The sequence below is a fragment of the Acomys russatus genome, chromosome 18 (genome assembly GCF_903995435.1).
Source record: "Acomys russatus chromosome 18, mAcoRus1.1, whole genome shotgun sequence".
Classification (NCBI taxonomy): Eukaryota; Metazoa; Chordata; class Mammalia; order Rodentia; family Muridae; genus Acomys; species Acomys russatus.
The window spans coordinates 18,897,052-18,913,945 of NC_067154.1; the positions used below are offsets into that span (position 1 = coordinate 18,897,052).

General features: G+C 41.8%; 1 protein-coding gene across 2 annotated transcripts in view; it reads left to right on the forward strand.

Moving 5' to 3' along the window:
• Tsc22d1 (TSC22 domain family member 1) overlaps window positions 1-16,894 on the forward strand; it is a 101,852-nt gene that overhangs the window by 21,516 nt on the left and 63,442 nt on the right. Inside the window, exons 2-3 of one of the 2 annotated variants that reach the window (XR_007832288.1) lie at window positions 2,978-3,145; window positions 4,032-4,093. The exons of the other annotated variant lie outside the window; for it this stretch is intronic. The gene's annotated coding sequence lies outside the window, so the exon portion shown is untranslated. Of the gene's footprint in view, window positions 1-2,977; window positions 3,146-4,031; window positions 4,094-16,894 lie in introns of those variants that run through there. 2 annotated transcript variants of the gene reach the window in all.

Here is a 16,894-nt window from a genome sequence, read left to right on the forward strand (position 1 = left end):
ATACATAAATAACACTTAGCATTTGTTTTTGATTTGAACATAGCTGGACTTTCTGGCTGTATCTTTAGAAATGTAGAGTTACAGAGAGCTTTGGTAACTTCACTGACCTGCCGGAGAGACCACTCATATCCTTGCTGTGTGACATCACAGCACTACAGATTTTGTCACCTTTGGTTTGAAATTTACTCTCTCGTGCTTACATTTTAGTCTTACAGAATATGTTGTTTTCCCCATTTAAAACATCTCATGGAGGAGTGCTTTGGGGAGCCCGGCATGAGGCGGTCTCCTGTGTCCTGATGCACTGTCACTGGTGCTCCTCACGTACGACCTCAATTTCAAATTGTGCATTTTTCTATATACAATCAAATCCAACCAGAATTTTTACTTGTAGTAAAAAGAATTCCATCTCTCTTTAATGATTTTTAAAGTCGTTTTTACTTGACAAAATCTGTGTGTTTATTCACCACCGAGTAAGAGCATGGTGCAGTTCTGATACTAAGGGCAAAATGAAGAAATATTCTGAAAGAAATGTGACTTTGGGAAGTTCACAGACTTCTTGGGCTAACTTGAACTTGCTTTTTAACTTAACGTAAAGATCTTAGGGTTTTCCTTGTGTGATTTTTGTTGTCTTCAAGCTAAGATGGCTCTTTTTAACATGAATTCTGGAAGGTGCGAAAAATAAACCACAGGTTTGGAAGTGGGTAGCTTAAAGCTCCTGCTGAGGCTGTGAACTCAACCTAATGTTAAGCTAAACTTAAAAAACACTGTCATGTGTATTTGTTCAAAATGCTGTTCACTTTTTTCCCAGTTTTTGCCCAACGCTGTGTTAGGATTGATTGTTATTTGATCATTAGGGGGAAATTGGGGAAAAGCTTTTTTTTTTTTTTTTTTTAAAGACAGGGTTTTTCTGAGACTTGTCTGTCCTGGACTTGTTTTGTAGATCAGGCTGGCTCCGAACACACCTGAGTTCTGGGATTACAGGTGTGGGCCACTGTGCCTGGCTTGAATAGATTTTTAAACCTACCTTGATTATTAAATTTTACTTAGCTTTCATTAGTATAGAATTCATAAACAATCGCCAGTGGTTTATATTGAAATATTATCACAAAAGGAAGGGTTTGCCAACAGAATTGGAGAAGATGAGAGGGTGACTGCTGGCCAGTTGCAGCTCTGCTGTAGCACTTGCACTGTTGAGTAGGAGACGTATGAGGCAACGTTGACACACTGTGGCTATGCTGTTCTCAGGGTCTTAGCAGTAAGAGTCCAGCTGTCGGGGTCTGTCCATTTTCTTTAGTTCTGAGGACTAGACTGCGTTCCTTGAGATAGTCTGGTTCTAACTGTGGTTCTTTTATCATTCCCGGTCCACCTGCTTAATATAGTAACACTGGACAGCACACTGATCCACTACAGTCTGTTGGGAACTGTAAGCGAGGACCAGGTGCTGCCATTTTGCCTCACAAAGCACTCTGTAGATGTTTATTCTGTCTTTATTACGTGGCAATTCCACCTCCTCTATTACTTTCGATTTTCTTTTCATTTTTGGAAATTATAGGTTGGATGGTTAAATTTCATCATAGGTTTCCTTTTCTTAGGCCAATTTTTTTCTCTCTCATTTGTGCAAAGTTGGATATGTTCCTAAGTAGAAGGGTTCAGCTTTCTTGTCATCTTCAGGCTTTTCAAAATTTTGAGTCTCAATGTTGTTAGATAATGGAGTAACCATTCCTTTTCAGCTTTGGTATGTTTCCAAACTGGCTGCCAGAGCCAGAAGGAAGTGAAGGCAGTAGACACTAACTGGTTGGTTGCCCCCTCCTTAATGCTGAGACTATAACCTTTGTTGGTTGTTTGGTAGAGAACAGGAGAGCGCAACCCTCATTCCACTAACAGGTAAGGAAACCTTGTGATAACCAGTCGGTGTGAGAGGAAAATAACTCAGTAGCATTTGCCCCTTCATTTACCCAAAATACAACATGTCCCAGAAGTAGGACACCATGACTTGACTGATCATAGAGCAGGGACACGCAGTAGGTCCATCGTTAGAGGAGGCTCTTCAGATTTAACAGGAATGTGCCACTCTGTACCACAGAATTAGCATTTCCCGTGAGGCACTGCTGTTAACCCCTGTAACTTTAAATGCATACCTGCCTCTCTGCTTCTCCTTTTCAGCTTTCCCTTGACCAGAGGCTTTGTGCTTTTAAACTTCTGTCCTGTAGAAAAGTGATTTTCCTGCATGCTTAGCATCACCTATTGTTTGGTATGCTTGCTGTTTTAATTTCTACATTGTGGGCACTAATGGATATTCCTGGTTCTTCCTGACTCCAAACAAAAGGACCGTACTTTTAAAAAACTGGACTATCTATTACCTGCGAACATTAGCCTGCCCTCCAGTTTCAAGGATGAATGCTTGAAGAAACCTTTTCCATTGACATTAGTCAGAGCTTTGATAAAACTCAAGCCTAACCTTTTTTTTGCCATAATATTGGCCTATAATGTGGATCAGTTCTCTTTAAATCACTGGAATTTAAACCATTAAATTGAGCCTTAAATTGAGCCTTGTAGACATTCCTGAAGTATACTGTTCTGTCACTATGATTATTCTGTTTCCACTTTCCAATCCATCTTCTTCTCTTTGATAGAAGAAATAACTGGGTCTTGTGATGTATCTCATGTTGAATGCCTTCTCCCTGCCCCTTTAGGACAACCATGATCTTGTTTCCCATCATAATTTATGATTTTTTTTTTTCCCTTTGATCTTCTATTTGAGGTTGAGAGGTTTGTCACAGAGTATGTTATGGCTTAGACCAGTACAGGTCCCTTCTTAGTACTTACCAGGTAACAGATTTCTATAATTCAAATTAAGATGGTACTTAAAGTTTGCCCAAGATAACTCCTTTTTGTCCTGAGGATAAGCCATTACAAACTCAAATGACCAGAGTATGTAATTTTTTTAATAAGAGTTTTTTCTTAAATCTATATTCAGCTCTATTTCAGTGCTTCTCTCCTCCCAGAGGTGCAAGGCGTGATCCTAGAGCCACAGATACAGCCACGACCACGGAGAGCTTTTGACGTCAGGGCTCCACTTTGTCCACTGAACCCTTGGAGACAGAATTTCCAGCTTCTGGAGAGAGTGGGAAAGGATAATAAACAAGTGGGTGCTTTCCATTATTTCCTTGGGTTTATCTATGGAGTGCAGTGTCCTTCCGTTACCCATTTTACTCTGTTGGTGAGCCCCTTGGCTTCTTACAAGAGCCAGGTGGGACTGTAGACGTGTGTTTCCTGAGAGTACTATCTGGTGCCCATTCAGAAAACAAACCTCAAATCAATTTTATTTTCTCTCCAGATAATTAATGCAGTGGCTAATCTGGGGCACACACACAATTTGGTCCATGCCTGTGTAGTTCACAGGAATTGAGGGAAGGCGGTCATTTCCTGCTTTGGCCTTTATTCTAGCAGTGGAGTTGACAGAGCTATTAGAGTCCAGAAATTGAAGTTTCTGTGCTTCGTCTTTGGGTAGGCCAGACACCTGAGGTCTATAAATTTATACAGTTGCATGCCCAGGTGTCGCGGTGTCCTGTTAGTGACGACTTTTTGGTCTTTTCCCTACCTTATGTGTTAGGCCTTCACACTCAGTCTCTTGGGAGATGGAACAATAGTACTGTGTGGCTTTACTGTCAAATGTAGGCTTCATTCTTTCATAAAATAAATAAGAATGAGTATGCATTTCAGGAGATTTAATGGCCCTGAAAGTTATATTTAATATACTCAAAAAAGTAGTTTTCTAGTCCCTAGGAGTGTAATTTGTGACAAAAAAAGAGCCTCTCACTAGAATGTTCCTAGGGCATTAAGATGGTTCTTTGTTAGTTCCTTTGATGCCAAGGGTAGGGTGTGAGTCCAGGCAGGTCTCACCATCTACAGTGGGCAGAATGTGAGGTTGGTGCTTTGGCAAGTTTTCATTGTTTCCTTGGTGGCTTCCTTCTGTGACTCCAGGTATCTTGATAATGGGAGACCGGTTTATTTGTTCTCTAATTGCCCAGATTTCTTTCAACTGGTAAAACATCATCCCTCCTCAGCAAAAGGAACTCTTCTAGCAGAGCCCTCATGGATGATCTGTCACACAGGCCAGCACCTGCACTTGGAAGGCAGTGGTGAATGGATCCAGGCAGTATGTCTAGAAGACACAAGGATGAGCCAACCACCTGCTCTTGTTACTTACAAACTTTAAGATTTACTCTGGTTTATTTTTGGTCTGAAAATGGAAAGGCTCAGATAATGAAGTAATCTTTTCCTATTGGAGTTTTACATGGCCATGAAAATATTTCTTATTCTGAAGACTGAAGTAGAGAGTCTTGTCTTTCAAAGCAGCTCTCTGTATGTGCTTTACTTAAAAGATTTGTGGGACTGAAAGTCATTTTAATTAAGTAGGCAACCCCCACTTTAAAAAGTAGTGTGAAAATTACACAAGGCTGGATGAGGCCTGCTGCCTACCACCTGTCCTTTTGTTAGCCAGTGCTACAGGGGACGAGCAAACACAGGGCGAAGCCAGCTCTTCAGGAGCTCTCTAGCGTTAGGATGCACTCTCAGTTCACCTTGCGCTGGTCCCGAGCCTTAGTCTTACTGTAGTTTATCAAGTCCAGAAAGTCCTAGAGCTGCCTCCGGGACCAGTGGAGTCTGGCCTGCGTTTCCAGGCAGTAAATGCCTGTTTCACTCTGCCATGTGAGTGGTGCAGAACCGAGACCCCGGAGAGTCAGAACGGACCTGTCTGTGTGAGTGAGTTACCAGTTAGTTGGCAGCAGCTGTCAAAGTGTCTGTTTCTGTCTTTGCTTATCTAGTAACTGGCCAGTCAAAGCTGTTAAAGAAAACCAACTCACCTGATGCTGCCAGTTCCTTTTAATTTGGAATAAGTCTTAAGAAGAGAAGTTACAGAATGATAATAGAAGAAATCTGAAATGTTAGCCTCTCAAAGTGAAGAACTCTTACCTGCTAAGATAGAACTGCCTTGTAGTCTTTCTTGGCTATAAGAAATAGTTCTTACTTATAAATCAATTTTCAAAAGTATAATGCTTAAAAGTAAATGTTAAAGATAATTTTGAGCTGAAATTGTGTTCCTGATTTAATAAGATAGTTTATAAATACATATAAGCAAAAAACAAATTACCTAATCTTTTAGGAAGCTCAGAACTGAAAGTGAGATTCACCTAGACATTCCAGTTCATTCTTTAACCCTCGGTGCAAACCATTTTTTGGCCTGAGCTCACTAGCCGTTGTCTCAGCACCGAAGAGTGATGGAGAGTGATTTAAGCTTGGAATCTCAAACTTTAATTAATTTCAGCTCTGTTCCTTAAAGTATGCAAAAGAAATGTAAGAGCATCTCCATTACCTCATGCACGGCAAGCTCTACTGCAAAGTGAAACTCTATGTATTACTGTGAACTGATTTGTTTAAAGTTTAATTTTGATGCATTTTCTTTTCAGATTTTAAAAGAACAATTTCGTGTCACAATATGCAATCTTATATCTTTTCCATGTTTACTTTATGAATAAGTGATTTTTTTTCTAGAATGATTAATTGTGTAATATTTGTATTATGTGATCATTTGAAAACTAATAAATATTTTCTCCATGGAAAAAATGCACTTACTGATAAATGGTTTATTTTTGTTTCAGGAGTAGAGAGTGAAAATTGCAACTGTATTTTAAAGTGTACTTTAATGTGCCTTTTCTAAGTGTTTCTGAGTATATGGTTTTCTATCTTTTTTTTTTTTAAGAAAATTTCTTCTAATTATTACAATTAAAGAGTCAGTATAGTAAATATCAGGAACAATTTGGACACATTTTTGAGATAAAGATTGATCAAAATATAACCCCTTACAAAATAGCATACATAACTAGTCACTCTGCTCAAAACCAAAACCATTGGAAATACTGGCTGATTGTAGAACTATACCCAGGTTGTTACCAAGAAAGGTGTTTTCTGTTTACTGTTCAGATTGAACAAATAACAGATCTTGACTTCAGAGCCCATTGCTTTTAACTGTCCCAGACATGAAGGTGATTTTGTCTTTATCACCGTGTGCATTCATGTCCCTAGGGCAGCTGCTAGAACAGTCAGAAGTTTAGAAAGTGGACTTGACACGTTAAAATCGTGTAAGATGGAGTCCCACACAAGAACTAAAGCTTGAGGCTTAAGAGCCTGGGGACTTGGCTTCCCTCAGAAATGCTACCCTGAACAAAATGAGCATTATAAATAGAAATTTTATTTTGAAATGGCTACTACACTGGGGCAGGGGGAAATGAAGCCAAGGCTTTTGGTTTGTCCATTGGGTAAGTTTGGAAAAGATGAGTTGTATTCCTGTTAAAGGGCCGAGTTCCCAACGTTAGAGTCAATCTGTGGAAAGGGTCCTAGCCCTGCTTCAGTGGAAGGCTGTGTCTTCTCTACACAAGCTTTTCTATATGCACCGGAAATTTCAAAACGTGTGCACAGATAATAACAAGAGTTTTACATGCTGCCTTTGCGTGAGTTTCCCCTACACTGTCACTAGCCTTCAAATAAAACATTGCAAAGTGCAAATGTGATTGCTTACCATTAACTTCAGGAGTCAAGCATGGACTCCGCCTTCACCACCACTGATGAATTTAGCTGTAGTGTGAACATGTTTTGATTGTGTGTACTTGTGTGTGTGTGTGTTGTGTGATGAAATAAAGGTTGGACTTTTTTTTTTTGAGGAGGAGGACAGAGTCTTTGGATAGTTTCTTTCTATGAAAAGTAACAAACCAATGACTATGAAATGCTGACCTTTAAACTTACTGCAAATGTTTACACATCTCATTTTCCTCTGCTCGACTTAGCAGAATGTCCCTGCTTGGGATGTCCTCAGCAACGTTTCCTCCCACCTCCATCCAGTTATCTTTATTATCTTTAAAAAGAATTTCATATTAATTGGGTTCTAAACGTGAAAAATTCATGCTCCAAAGTAATCACACAGGTGGCCTGGATTTTTTCCACTAGTATATACATCTAAGGCAAGTTAGATTATTACAGTAAAAATTCTGCAGAACTTTGAAGTGTGCATCGGAGCTTTCAGACTTTCTGATGAAAGGGATTCTCTGCACAAGAGGTAAGGCATGGTGCAGGCAGAGGACCGGTGAGCGTGCGCTCAGTGATGTGTCTGCTGACGACATAATCCCCAACAGGCTGACTTCTCCACAGAGAGGTAAAGAAGTAGGAAGGTGATCTTCCTGGGAACTTTTCCAGACAGTACAGAAATAGACAAGACACAGATTTGCTTTTTACATGGTTAGGACTTATTTAAAAACAGGTCCAGAGACATTGTTTGTGTCCTTTCTTTTAATGTACAAGTCATCTCTAATACTACAAGGTACCAAGGCATTCTGCCATTCCTCTTAGTGTTTGTGATGCATGTTTAATTTAGTGGATTTTATTTGAGACAGTCTTCCTATGTAGCACAGGCTGTCTTCAACTTGTGATCCTCCTGCCTCAGCTTCCTGAGTCATTATTACAGGTGTGCATCACTGTTCCTGGCCTTCAGTGTAGTGCTTTGCCTCATGTGAGGACCATGAAAGCACCGAACCTGGCACGGAAATGTGGGTGTTCCTCAGTTACTGCCTGGCTTCACTTTGCCTGTGTCTTCCTGTTTCTATTGATTCACACCTAGGATTTAGGAAATAACTAAATCTTTATTTTGCTTTGATAAATTGTTGTAACAATTCACTTAAAGTAGTAGGAATCCTGTATTTCGAAGATTAAGATGGGAGAAAGTTAACTATTATATTTCTTAAGGACAGTTAAGTAGGTTCAAAAATTTGAATGTTATTATAACACTTAGAATATCCAAGAGAAATTCCATCTAGACAGTGAGATAGAAAAACAGGTTAGAATTGTTTCTTAAGGTGACCAGTGTCATTGACTCATGAGAAGTACTATAGAAAACAGCATGAACTTAAGTCACATTTGAGTTGTTTTGTAAGAACTCAGCTTGCCAATGTTTTGCTTCTACTTACAAGGATTGTTAAATTTGTCCTACCCTTGGTGTAAAAAAAATATTAATCGCTGGTGTAAATCAGTTCATGAGCTAGCTGGTTCCGAGTTTGGGATAGAACTTGACCCACAATTTGCTCCTGTGTGCTTTTCAAACTTGACCTTCAAATTAATCAGTTTATTACCCCTGTACATACGTCTTGATTTATACATAGAAGCAGTATAGCATTTCTAATTCCACGCTACTCATAAATAATAAACGTGGAAGACAAGCCACAGCCAGGGTAGAGCTATCATGTTACCAGGTCGTACCGGCCCTACTTCTGGGTGACGAAACAGGTTGGATGCGTTTCATATATTACAGTCGTCAAGATGTCTAGTGTTGTTCCCATGTTGGTTCTGAGCCCTCTTTCTACTAGATCAAGCACCCCTGTACCCCTATTCATAAAGCATGTCTTAGAGACTCTTAAAACTTATATAAGTTGTCTTCTTAGGTTTTTGTTGTTTCATGTCTATAATACTAACCTAGCACAGTACAGGTGTGTCTGGCTATTAAAGCCTGACCTTCCTTGTCCGTAGGATCCTATATCTCACACACACATATATATATATATATATACATAATATATATGTGTGTATATATGTATGCACACACACACTTAATTTTATCATGCTGAGGTGGGTTTGAGCAGATAACCAATGTAGTGGTGCCCAAAAAATTTATTTTCTTTGTAAGAATCAGGTCAGTGGTCAAAAGACTGTGCAAGGCCCATAATTTAGTACAAGAATGAAGTCAAGGTATTCAGAACATCAGATACAGAAGTATAGGCTCCAGTTAAGGTATTTTTGGTTTGTTTGCTTAGTTCTGGACACAAAATGACTGAATTGCGTGTTAAATGACCTGTATAATATGAAATGTTACTTTTCCAGGGTGTCCTTGCAGATTTAAGGGGCATCAGGCCTTTCGCAGCCAAACTATGGTTACGTGACTGGCATTGAGAAGATGAACTTGTGTTTAGTAACAGACGTAGAAACGAGAAGCAGAGCTTCATTGGAGCAGTTTGGGAATTGCACCAACCCACGGAAGACGGTGGAGAAGTAGATGTGGAAGCCAGAGCTCTAACGCAGACGCAGCCCTGTGCTGCCTAGTGAAGCAAAGCACAGACACTTTATAAAGCAGCATCATTGGAGCTTAGCAGGACTTGAGTCGCCAGTCAGAATACTTAGGTTTTCACTAGGATACAGACCTGACCCTCCAGGAAGACATGAGGAGCTCACTGGTCTCAGGAGTGCGACTGGATGCCCAGCTCCACAGATACCCGTGTGTTTTATAAAGGGACACAGGATGTGTGTATTCCCACCCACATCTTCCCATGTGTTAACGAGCATCTCTAGGTTAGCGGATACACTGGTACTTAGGGGCAGCAACAAGACATGCTCACATATATGTAGTTTTTACTCTTAGTGTTTTCAGGCTGCAGCGTTGGATCCATGGTGTGGAGGAAGGCTGACTATCGTACTTTAGGGGAATTAGGATTTTGGAGAAAATAACAGTGCTGTTTACATAGCTACAGTGGACACCCTCCTTATGTGCTTGGCTTATGCTTGTCCAGCAGTTCTGCTAACTGGTGAGAAAGCTGGAGATACGTCCATTTGTGTATGCCAAGCAGCTCAGCTTAGAAAAGCTGCCTAAGAGCATCCTGTCAATGGGCAAAGGAGACACAACTGGAAACAGTTTGTTAATCTAAAGAACTGTATTCTGTCTTTGCTTATCAAAAATCTTTGCCAGATGAGGACAGATTGTTTTCACCTAGAACTGCAGTATCAGGCCTACAGACAGATGAGCTGACTGAATGTGCAGTCACAGGCTTTGAAGAGCAGCTTCGGGAGTATGGGAAAGGGCACCAGATAGTGACATGGCCATCTCCTCTCCTGTAGTTCTTGGCCCATCTTTCATTAGTGTGGCACACCTGAATTGATGAACAGACTTTGGTACCTTGTTAACAGTCTGCGTTACTATTCAGGCTGTGTCCTGTGCCGGATTACTCGCTGTCACAGATTCACCAAAGCAGCAGAATAGTGTCACTGCCCGAGGAGTCTCCTGGGCTCCTTTGCTCACGTGGCTGGGTCTTATGGTAAGCCTCTGCTCAGCTCTGTTACACACAAAGCTGCCAAACTGTTCCGAAGGCTGGTGCATTGCTGACTGAGTTATCCCCCTACCCCAGGAAGGATTTTACTTTCCTCCATGCTGATAATTTTCAAGCTGAGGCATGGGACCAACTGTCCCTGAAGGCATCTTAGGAATTTAGACCCCTTGCCTGTCCTGTTTGGCATCCCTACCAAATTCTTGCCAGAATTGGGTGGTGTCTGGTTTGAGCTGTTTTAGTACAGGTGTGGTTTGATCTCATGGTTTGAACTCAAGATCTTTATCATAAGGTAGGTTTCACCACTCTTAGCTTCTTTAGGTATGCTAAGGGTTTTTGCGTGCTTGAAAGTCAGTTAATTGCTTTTTGACAAGTTCATGGTGCATTTTGGATACCAGTCCTTTATCAGATGTATGTTTGGCAAAACTTATCCCCCATTCTTGTCTTCAGTCCCTGACAGTGTTCTTTTCAGAGGAGTGTATTTATTTTACCCCACAGGCTTGTCTTCAGTCTCTGACAATGCTCTTTTCAGAGGCGTGTTTCTATTTTACTTATTTTAAGCATCCTGATAGCTTTCCCTGTGAGTCACGGTTTGTTAGTGTTTGTAAAAATGTATTCTAAACCTGTTCACATCGATTTTTTTTCCCCACCCTTTGTTGTGTAGTCCCATCCTGTGCCATCCCGTACCCTCCCCCACCCCCAGCCCTCGCTGCCAAAGTGTGGCATTTTACAAGTATTTCATTGATTTGCTTTGCCTTGAGTTTTTGTGACAGGTGTAGGCTGCATGCTTATTTTCTTTTGAGAAATGGGGCAAACATGTGAAGACTTAGTCCTCTTGAGCTGCCTTTTTCAGAGCTGCCTTTCCTCCGCTGTTGGTGGCCCTCCCTCGCCATGACACCCCATCCTGATGCTGCACTGCTACCATCTCCCTCTCGGAACCGGAGCACTGGGAAGGCTTGAAGCCACGGCAGTGCTAGGCCTCACTCGGCTTCAGTGGCTTCATGCTCTTTTCTATTCCTCTTAATCGGTCAGCTCTCTTTGTCTCTGTCCACCAAACCTGCTGAGAATTTGATTGGCTGTATGGACTCTAAAGTCAACTTAGTAGAGCTCAGGTCCTCAGAAGGTTCAGGCTACACATCCATGACGACGGGGCGTGTCTTCATCTTCATTTTTTTTTTTTTTATCAGCACTTTAGTCTTTCGCCTAAATAGATTGTTTACGAGATAATATTTTGTAAGATTTAATCCCCACTTTTAAAACGAAACAAGGTCTTGTTGTGTAGCCTAGGCTTGCCTCAGGCTCAGGCCTCTGCCTTATCCTCTTGAGTGAGTGTCTTAATAGTTGTGTACCACCCATTTTTGTTTTAGTGCGAAGTGAAGCAGTGTTTTTTATTTCCTTTCCAGTGACTCACAGCTCAAAGCAGCTGGCTTAATTGTCAGGTATTAACCTCATGTCCTGCGGCCTTGCTGTAGTGACTTAGAGTTAAGTTCTGCACCCCACTCCACCTCCCAGAGATTTTCAACATGTGGAGTGGTATCTAGGGACAAAGACAGTTGCGATTTATTTCTCCTGAATCTACCTTTCATTTCCTGTACTTACAGTCCTCACTAGAACTTACCCCTCTGATACTGGGCAAGTGGGGGAAGACATGTTCTTGGCTTTTCAGCATTAGGGGAGGCATTGTGAGGTTAGAGTGTTGTAGGCATTCTTCTTGAGATTGAAGTCGTGTGTCGTTTCCCCCCTACCCCCCCCCCCCCGCTCTAGTTTTACTTAGTGCTTTTTTTTTTTTTTTTTAAACTTTCTTTTTTCTTTTTTTTTGGTTTTTCGAGGCAGGGTTTCTCTTTGTAGCCTTGGCCATCCTGGACTCACTTTGTAGACCAGGCTGGCCTCGAACTCACAACGATCCACCTGCCTCTGCCTCCCGAGTGCTGGGATTAAAGGCTTGCGCCACCACGCCCCGCCCCCTACTTAGTGCTTTAAATGCTGAATTGATGTTGACTTTCTGACAGATGTGTAAGAAGCATTTATTGAAGGGGCTGGGGAGATGGCTCAGTGGTTGCAAACACTTGCTACTCTTCCAGAGGACCCAAGTTTGATCCAAGCACCCACGTTGGGTAGCTTAGAACTGCCTCTACAGCATAGGGTTCTAGGCGCTGTCTTAAAGTCTCTAGAGCCACACACACTCTCATTGGACCCACACGCCAATCACACATACACACACACCTTAAAAAACAGATGTTTAAAAGACCGTTGGTTGCTATGATTATATCTTTTCTGCTTTTGCTTGATTCTATTAGTTCTATTAATTGGTTTCTGAGTTGAGCTAGCCTTGCATACATCAGATAAATCTCATTTGTCATGAATTATAGTCACATACATGTGTGATTGGATTTCTTTTGTCAAGGATCTTTACATCATTGTTGATAGAAGTGAATGAGTAAATTCACTTCTTGTGTACCATTGTTTTAGATATATTTTAATGCTTGGCAATCTTCACCTGTTTCATCTTTCTGCAGAGACTATATATGTTTCTATGCAGGCACACCATACATGCACATGAGCCAAACAAAGGCCTTTAGCGAACATTGTTGGTTAAATACTTGAATTGGGTTCAGAAGCGCAGTGGTCAGTATCTTGTGCTTGCCTATTTTGGGAAGGTTAAGAACACTATCTTTGTTTCTTTAATAAGGTCTGTGCATTTTAAGGAATTGATGTATTTCATGTAAGTTGCCAAGTTTGGGGACAGCTCTTCATGCTTGCTGTCCTTTTAGTGTTTGTGGGATCTTAAGGTTTCTTTCTCTTAAGTGTGTTATTGGTGTATTTTGTCATATTTCCCTTTATTGGTTACTGTTACCAGTAGTCAGTTCTTTGATCAAAGAATTGAGTTTGTCTTTGTTGCTTTTTCCTGTATTTTCTTGGATTTAGGTTGTTTGGTTTCTGATCACACAGTTTTACCTGCTTTTTCCTCTAGGTTTCTTTCTGTTCCTGCTCTGTATCTACTTTTCCCGAGGAGAGTGTTTAGATTATCGAGTCTTTTTTCACACGTGCACTTGAGCACCATGTATTTCCCTTCAGGCATTATTTTTGCTGCAGTGATCCTCAGATCTTGATGAATTATGTTTTCATTTTCTAGTTTGAAATATTTTTGAAAAGTTTGTTTATACTGGTTTGTGTTCAGAGAAGGACTTTGTGGAGTTGGTTTTCTCTGTCCACCTCTGTGTGGGTTCTGGGGATCAAACCGTGCTTGGCTCACTAGGTCGTTTCTGCCAGCCCCTACTCTGAAATGCTTTGCTTCTCTTGAGACCATTTTTTTGATTTATGTGAATTTAATAATTGCCAAGGATTTGAGGAGCTTCAGCTGATGGGAAGTAATTGGTAAGTGTTAACTGAATTTCAGTTTAATTTCCTTTGTTGTCTGAAACATCACGTGAGTGGTTTTGCATTTGCTCTTGGGTGTCTCACCGCTTAGAATGTGGGTCCTCTGGGTGAGTGTGCCGTGTGAGCTTCAGAAGGTGAATCTGATTTGTTGAATGTGGTTACCTGTAGCCACTGGTTAGTCCTGCTGATTGTCCGTGCTGTTAGGTTACACCCTTAGTCTCCCCTGATATGTCAATCACTGATAGAAGTTTTTTACTGTGACAGTGGATTTGCTTAGTTTTTCTAATATTTGCCTCATAGTCTCATGTTTTTGTCAGGCACATATATACTACAGGTATTTACAGCTTACAGTATTGACCCTTTTAATCATTAATCCTTACTTAGATCTTGACTATTTTTCCTGTTTTTACACCTACTTTGTCTGAAATAAATAACACTTTTTTAGATTTTTTTTCTCTTTCAAAAACAATTTCTTTTTTATTTATGTGCATGTGAGAGTGGGGGTGAGGGTAGGGGAATTGTGGATGAGAACACAGGTGCCCTGGAGCTAACGGCAGTTGTGAGCCACCTGACTTGGATGCTAGGAACCAAACTAGGGTCTTCTGGAAGAGCAGCGAGTAGCCAACTCTCTAGCCCCTAAAGTTTCTTCTGTATTAGGATGGCTGCCCTTAAACTGAGTATGTAGCCATAGATGGCCGTGAACTTGTCATTTGTGTGCCTCTCCCAGGGGCTGGGATTCTAAGCATGTGTCATCCATCATTCCTGGTATATGGTACTGATGCACAAACTCAGGGCTTCATGTATGATCAGCGAGCTCTCTGCCAGTATCCCCGCCTTCCAGTTTCTCATTGTTAGTGATAGCATCGTGTATCTTTTTCTCTCTAAAACGAGAATTGCTGCTATGTGTGTGATGTATGTTCATGAATGTAGGCACATGTTATGGGCGTGTTTGGAAGCCATAGGATAGTGTTCCAGCATCAGGTCTCTCCTTTTGCATTGTTGCGCTGGGTCCTTCCTCTTTTTTCTGCAGAGCTGCATGCTTCCCGCTAGCTAGCTGGCCCTTGATGTCCTGGACAATTCTGTTTTCACCTGCCATCTGACTATGGCAGTGCCAGACTTTAGAGATTCCCAGCACCACATCCTGCTTGCCTAGTAAAGGCTTTTTACCCTCTGAGTTACTGTGCCAGTTCGACCCCCACCCCACCCCCCCCCACCCCCTTACGGTATAGCAGCTCTCTCTGTAGTCCCAGCCTAGCCTTGAACTCCAGATGATCCTGCCACTCTGCCTCAGTGCTGACACTACAAGTATATACCACCATGCCTGTGTCTTACCAGTCTCTTCCTAATCTGTATGTGCTTTGGTACATGAACACGATTTCTCATAGACAACACATATGTGGATCTTCATACTTGTCTTCCTGGCAGCATTTGTCCTTTGAGGGGTTTATTTACTCTGTTAGCACCTGAAATGATGGCTGAAATTGTTGACTTATTAGCTACCTGTATATAACTTTTCTTTTATGTGCTTTCATCATTACTCTGCTACACCCCCCACTTGGTAGTAATTAAGCATTTTTTAAAAAATGAAATTCCATGTTACTTTTCTCCTAGTCTTACACTGTAAGGTCTAATTTACTCTTGGAGTTTACAGTATCCATTTATGGCAAACCCACCTTCAGGTATAGTTCACTTCATGAGCCCTGCAGGTGCCTTATCCTGCCTGGATCATCCTGGCCCTCCTGCCGTCCTTCACTCACTTGGTGAGTCACCGTGTCAAAAAGACACAGATCAGTGAGAATTGTAAAAACAGCTTTTACATTTCCCTACTGTCTGTGCTTTCCTTTCTCTGTGAGGTCTGTATCATTCTCCTTTTCCGGGAGTTTTTACCATTCCCAGGCACATCTCTGTGACCATTTTCCTCCACCTCTTCTTGTCTGTCAGTCTTGTTTCACATTTCAAGGATAGTTTTGCTAGGTACAAAATTGTGAGTTCTTACTTACTTTCAATCTCTTAAAAGTATTTCCCAGCAGTCGCTGCTCACGTGCCTTTTAAGAAATACCTGCCGTTCCCAGTGACTCTGGTTTAATATATCCAGTCTTTTGACAAAACCTTTTAAGCACGTCAGAGACTTTCTTTTGGAAGTTGAAAGCGAGCTATGTCCGCTGTATGGATTAAGCCCAAGCTGGTTGGCCTCTGGGAAGGCCCCCTGCTCCCATCTTCACCCTGGTAACTCTGCTGTGGTCATCAGACCGGTAGTTTTGTGTGTTCTTTACCACAAGAACCTGTAGGCGTTCCTGCCGTTAATGATGGTGTAGGAGCAAGGTCTCCTCCAAAGTGCTCCACCAGAGTTTTTCTCTCCTAGTTAGTCCCCAAGAGCCTTGCCAGCCTTCATTGTCACTTGGATTTATCTGGTCTTTCCTGACTCTTGAGTCTTGTTAAGGGATTTGGGGCTTTGATAGTTTCTCTTTCCTCTATTATCAGGTTATCCTCAATAGTTTATTGCTATGAGTATCTTCTAAAAAATACTGTTTTCATTTGAGAGAGAGTGAGAGTGTGTGTGTATCTGTTTATATTTATATGGGGGTTCGTGGACAAGAGTGTAGGGTCCCATGGAAGCCAGGAGAGGACTCAGAGCTGGAGGTATAGGCAGTTGTCAGCTGCCCGGTGTGGGTGCTGAGTACTGAACTTGAGTTCTCTGTAAGAGCAGTGTGCACTTTTCACAGCTGAGCCAGCTCTCCAGCCTCACCAAATACACCATAGTGCCATGCATCGGCTCTTAATAAGGAAGGCTTATGTAGCCTAACAGCTTTAGAAAATGATTGAGAACTGCGCAGTGCCAGCTCTGACAAGTGCCTCTTGCCTTGGAGAAAAGCAACTTTTCATAGGAAGGATTCTTTCTTGTTGAGTCTGTGGCCGACTGGCTCCATCGCTATTGGGGCCAAATGATGGTGCCGAGCAGCTCACCTCACAGTGTCATCTTAAGAAAAGAAAGCTGGTGTGACCTCCCCCTGCACAGCACATCTCCAGCCCCTGCCCTTCATGTACCCAGAATGGCGTGTTTGCATCATCACTGTCTTTCAGATTTTGTTTCCTCTTCAGTGGGTTCCAGCTTGGCTGTCACTTTCCGCACCGCTGTGATGACCGTGGTCGAAGCCATTGAGGTCTCCCTTGTTGCCAAACCCAGGAGAAAGGGACCCGCTCTTCGCTTGACCTTGCACTGCCACAGCCTTGTGTTGAACACTTGTGCTTGCTGACATGCACTGTTGGCTTCTGTATCTTCACTTGCTCTCTTTCTAGTTGACATTGTTATCCCACCCAGCCATGAGTGTGCTCAGAGCTCACTGTGCTTACGTGGTCTCACCCAAACCAATGGTCTGCTT